Genomic DNA, 6000 nt, shown 5'->3' on the forward strand with positions numbered 1-6000 from the left:
AGCGAAAGGGGTACAAGTGTACACTTCAGGGTACAAGAAATTAAAGGACAGAACAGCTGCTAAAAAAATTAAAGTTGATGTATTTGCCTCTATAAATTCAGCATGTTTGCCAGAGCTCCACCATTGGATTAAACTCAAAGCATATGTTCTCTGTCTTGGGGATTATCCCTCACTGGGCTGCATTCACCACTTCTGCTCTCTACTCAGCAAAACAACTGAAGTTCTGTGAACTAGCAGAATTGCACCTTTGAAGTCCAGCAATCCTTGCACCACTTTCAGTCCACTCCTTTTCTCCTTTGTCCACTTATTTCCATATATAGATGCTTCCTGATTTCTTCCTTGCACTTTGTGTTGTCTTTTTTTCTGCTGTCTTTTCCTGATTATTTTGCCCCTCTTTCAGTGCTGAGACACTTGTTCAATGCCTTTTCAGATAAAGTACCTTTATGTTCTCTCTATGTATGCTTCCTTCACATTTTGCACAGGCTGCTTAGAAGTACCCTCCCAAAAAAAAAACCAGTCTAACTTTCTCCTTTCAGTTGCATGAAGTCAAAGTCAATAGGCTTCTGGTTTCCTGAGATTACTGTTTACAGTGATCAATACTTGTTTAGTGTTTCCTTTCTGTTTTCTTTCATGTTTAGATGGCAAATAATTTGGATCACAGACCTGCCTTTTTATTACAAGTATTGAAAAATGAGGATAATTAAATCTTGGCTTATACTTAAGGCTCCTAGTGAATCTTAAGCTGTTGATAACAAAGTAATTCATCAGAGGGAAACTGATCTTCCTTACAGGGTGTTTGCTACAGTCAGTGTGAATCATAAAAAAGATTAATATTTTCCAATGAAATGTATAACATCTTGATGACTTCAGGTTGTCCACTTATCTTTGTAATTGGCACAAAATCTAGGGTGGCTGGGAGTAAAGATCATGTCTTTTTGGCTTTGTGTTCTGCTGATTTCCTGCCTAATGAAGTAAGAAAGCAGGGCAATCTCTGTGTCATCCTTCAGCCACGTCAAGTTATTCGCTAAACCTCTCTCTCTAGGAAAGTGGGTTGGAAACATTTAGGTAAAAAATTTCATTTCAGTACAAATTTGCTGCTTTGTCAAAACCAAAGGATGTTATAGGGGGAAATCAGCTTCAGTGATTTACTAGCTTTAAAATAATGTGGAGAGATAAAATTAAAAAGCCCATTATCATTCCAGCTGTTTCCAGAATGAAAGACTCCAGGCTTTCCTCTTGAAAGCAATACTAATTGCACTGAGGCAATTAAAGAGAATATGCTGTTTACATGTAAATGTTTATGCAATTTTTGTTTGAGTCAATTTTGATCTATGGAAATTTGAGACTTTGAATTTTTGTTTCACTTTTTAAAATTTTGCTACTTAGTAGAACTGTATGTTATGAATTCTACTAAATAGAGCTGTGAAAACTAGCTTTGCTGCAGCTATATGAATATGTTACTTTCAATACAGAAGCTTATTTCTGCCAATGACAAATTGTCAGTGACACTGATTTTCTTCTCTGTTCTTGTATTCTATTTTGATATTCTCAGACTGATTTTTCTCATCTGCACCTCTTTCAAAATCTGCTTTACCAAGGCTGACCCTGGTTCCAAGCAGACCTCTGTCTTTTTTGCTTTGGGTAAGGCCACATTCTCTGTGTACTGACTTTGAAGATTGCCATTATTTTAGCTACCAGCTTCAATACAAGTGATTAATTACTATTTACAGCCACCCTAAAGGAATGGCAGGAAATCACAGCGTAACAAGGAGCAACTTCCATGTTATGACCGTGAGATGATGGTTGCTGTGATAGGTAGTGTACATCCCCAGCTTCAGTTGCATGTGGAAGGTGTGTTCTTTGTGACCCTCCTTCCTTTGGTATGCATCACTTCAGATCCGGGGAGGCTTCACATCCAAGGGGGGAAAAAAGAAATGCACAATTTGGAATTAATTATTACTAAATTTAAATTGGTGGAGGAAAAGTAATACCAATTTGTATTAAAGGCTTAGCAAATACAAGCACACTATTAAGGATACTATTCTTTCCATTAGGCTTTTTCAGATTCCAATAGATGAATACCATCTGAGACTCTCCTGAGCAGAAATGCTTTAGAAAACAATCATGGTAAAAAGGTTTCATGTCTCAGCTCCAGGAGGGTTTGCTGTCACGCAGAAGTTCAGATTGCATGCTGCTATTTCCAGAGCCATATAACCCAATGATCCACATCCTCTGCACCACTTGGTAGTTGGGTTAGTTTAGGATCCAGAACTGAGTGTGCTGTTGTACCAGCAACATGGCTAGTGTTCACTCTCTTGCATCCTGCAGAACAGGGGTTTTGCATAGATACAGATTACAGTTAATCAGCTGTAAGTCTTGAGACCTCATTTCACTGGAGAATGATTGTCAGAGGCAGGGTGTGAACTGCTGGAATCTGCCCACAGAAGGTGGAAAGAAAGCAGAAAGCATCAAAAAACTGGGAGGAGCAGCCATGAGCATGGCCAGAAAGGGGTCCACAAGATGCAGAAAGCAAAACTGGAAATCATGCATGGTTAATCCACTTGCTGTTTTCTCATTGTGTTGTGGAAACTTGAATTAATAAACTGAATTGGACCAAAAAAATAATCTGGTTTGTATTATCAATCTTGTCTCCATATGGAAACAGATCAAATGTCAAGATTTTTCATTCATTTGAGTGCCATCATGTTTTACTACATCTTTTGATATCTCTCATAACCATGTTCTTTTTCTTCATTATAAATGATTAATTCACTAGGCACTCAGCCTCCTTTGAGTATTGCAGGATTCTGAATTGCTTATTTTGCCAAAAAGTATTTGTTACTGGATCAGAAAATCTTGACTGGCTAGTCAGGAGAGAATTCTTCCTAATAAATTTACTTTCTGGATGGAGTGTGCCTCTACCTTGGAAAAAGAAATAATTCTGAGAAGTGTTCTAACAGTGTTAGTACTTAATGTTGAAGTTGGAATTATAAGAACCACTTTGCCATTCCTGCCTTGTGAAGATGTTCTACAGGACAGAAACAATTTTCAATCTAAAGAATATTTATGGATTTTGGAAAAATATTTATAATGCACAATATTACAAAGAAATTCAGATCCAGAATTCACGCTTTAATACAAATACAGTATTAATGTAACTGATGTACTTCTGAGATTTTTCTGGACTGTTCTTTTTGAAACTGCCTAGAGAAAGGGAAAGACTTTATGATTTTTGTCAATATAATTATATGGTTCTCAAGGAATTTGCTCCTGTTTTCATGAGTCAGGAGAAAAGTAGTAGACTCATAATACACAAGAAGTAAATTCCACTTCCTGCTTTCAGATCTCTCAGTCAGATAGGTTAAGAAAGATAATGGAAAAAAAGCACTCAAAAGAGTGAAATTCATGTTTGGTCTTTTTGAAGAAAATGAGAGTGGAGCAGCTCTGATAGGAGCTGTAATGAGAGTTGATTCAAAGGGGGAGGGGTGGCAGGAGGTGGGATGTTCACTCTGCCAGGTTTTTATGTAAACCTGAACACAATAGTGAGGCACCTGTTGAGAGCTGAAAGCTTTTCTAGTGTTTTTGGTGCTAATTGTTGCCTTGCAGCTGGAGGATTATGTGTAACCTGAGCATTTACCACTGAAGTTCTTATAGCAGACTTGACAAGTATTGAAGCGACAAGTTTCTCTTTTTTCTACAGCTAATACCACAAAATGGTGTTTTCTAAAGTTCTCTTTAATCTTACTGTGCTGTGATGCCCTTTCAAGAAAGAGGACTACAATCTGGAAGTAAAGCCACTGTAAATGCAAGGATGTTATTTTAACTGCAAAAGTAACTAATTTTACTAAATGTTATATCATAGGACTAAATCAGATCTCCCATCCTTTATGCATTAGGCCCATTTGGTTTTGTTTTTTCCCCTCTGTACTTAAAAACTATCTTCTACTATATAAATATACTTAATCTAAATGTATCCTCTTGCCGGGAATTGCTGAGCTAATAGAATAACTAAGAGTTCATTTTATACCTGTGTAAGACTCTGCTTCATTGAGCCATCCTGGGGTCAGTGTGTTTGGATACAATGTGAATTCGTGCTTCTTGTCACAAGAAACAGAAAGCCAGTTTCATGGGATCAGCCTTTTGTCAGTCATCTGAAGACAGGCAGTAGAAAGCAGCACTAAAGTAATTGTAGTTGGATGGCATGCAGCAGGAATATCTGCAAATCATGGAATTAGACTATTAAAACCTTGTTCTCCTTTATTTCCTTGATACTGAAAGTAACTAGAAGTTTCTCAGGGTTTACATTAAGAAGTGGTCATAGATGACAGATTAATTCAGTACAAAGTGGAAGTTCTTAATTTACTATTACATAGACTCTTCAGCAATAAATACATTCATAAAAAGTAACCTTTTAAAATATTCCTTACATTGCACTGCAGCATATGGCCTTTTCACACTATTAGATATGAGCAGCTTTACAAGCAAATCAAACCAATTGCTTCATTATCTGCTCTACTTTTCCATAATTAATCCATATTAAAAATCATTGTGGAAGCACTGAGAAAAATAATTGAAGAATATTGTTTCCTCCACAGTCCTGTCTTTTGCACACACATGTATGATGCAAATGTTTATTAGGAATATGATAATTTTGATGATGTTTAAGACATTGCAGTATTGGATTAAACCTTTAGAAAATTGCATTGGACTATCTTGTCTCTCCAGCTGATAACACTGGGTTGTTCACTGAAGTTGCTTTATTTCCTGTATCATGCAAAGTCCTTGAAATTTAGGACTATGAATAATTCAGCTTCTTTTCAAAAAAGTCTTGTTTTCAGTAATATTTATAGCTATTTGTTTAAAAACAAGAACTACAAAAGAGGAACTTAAAATGTTCTTATAAGTCAAAGAAATAGCCTTGGGTTGCGTAAGTAATTCTTAACTTACACTCCTAGCTTGAACACCCTAAATTTATGTATTTATTTTCCGAAATGGAAATGATCCCATTAAATAATACTGAATTATCTCATTTAGGCTCCAACCTAGTAATGAAGACATGATTTCTGCAGTGATGACTTATTGATGAAGAAACTAGAAACAGCTCAGAATAACAAGTGCCAAAGAAAAAAGTTCAGCTGTGGCTCCTACAAGGGTAAGATGCAAACCCCTCTTGAGAAGTGAAAAAGGTGAAGAGCTTATCTTGAATATTTCACTGCAAGTATCATAGTTTCTACAACTAAGTGATTTTTGTTTGTTTGCAATATTTGAAAAGTAGAGTGCATCATTTGGAACTGTCATCCAGTAAGGTTTTAACTGCTCCCTTGAAAATGCCAGAGTTCTCTTGTTTGGCTGAGTTATCTTATTGATCATGTGCATAATTTCCAGTGGGTTACCTACAGCTCCCTAAAGGGGTAGACATACTTTCACCATTCACATAAAATGGAGCATTCTTCAGTGGGATAGTGATAAATCAAAAGGAAAAAAATAATTTCAGTATGGCAGTTGCATCGACTTACATTATTTTAGCTCAATACAGTTGCAATTAGCAATCTACTAAAAAGAACCATGCAAAAATACAGATATATGCAGCATTTTTTAGAAGGCACAGTTGCTTGACTTAAAAGCTGCTAATCTGTAGGCCTGGAAATACTTAGAACTTTCATACTTTTGAACGATTGACTAAAAAAAAAAAAAGAGTGGTGAAAGGAAATCTTCTTGTTGAAGAAATGTAAAAGTAACATTTTTGGCAGGCCACTTTGGGTGATGTCATTCTACAGAATGTGCTAAAGTGTGGTATTTTACAGCGGGAACTGATTTCTCAAGGCAGGCAGAGTCTATGGGCACTAAGTTGCTCTCGACTTTAGCCAGCAAGGATCTGTGCTTATTTTACACCTTGTTGGATGGTAATAAACCATGCACACTTTTAAATATGGGACTTAAAGGCTTTTTTCATATATACACACACACATATATATATCTATATATGTTTGAAATCTTTCA

At 36.3% G+C, this 6000-nt stretch overlaps 1 long non-coding RNA gene across 2 annotated transcripts in view; it reads left to right on the forward strand.

Moving 5' to 3' along the window:
- LOC127389461 (uncharacterized) overlaps nt 1-5228 on the forward strand; it is a 75932-nt gene extending 70704 nt beyond the window's left edge. Inside the window, exon 10 of one of the 2 annotated variants that reach the window (XR_007890641.1) lies at nt 5035-5228. This is a non-coding gene — a long non-coding RNA (uncharacterized LOC127389461). Of the gene's footprint in view, nt 1-1552; nt 1643-5034 lie in introns of those variants that run through there. The other variant, XR_007890642.1, reaches the window with a different exon arrangement.
- Nucleotides 5229-6000: the final 772 nt, after the last annotated feature.

The sequence above is a fragment of the Apus apus genome, chromosome 12 (assembly GCF_020740795.1).
Source record: "Apus apus isolate bApuApu2 chromosome 12, bApuApu2.pri.cur, whole genome shotgun sequence".
In the NCBI taxonomy this organism is placed as follows: domain Eukaryota; kingdom Metazoa; phylum Chordata; class Aves; order Apodiformes; family Apodidae; genus Apus; species Apus apus.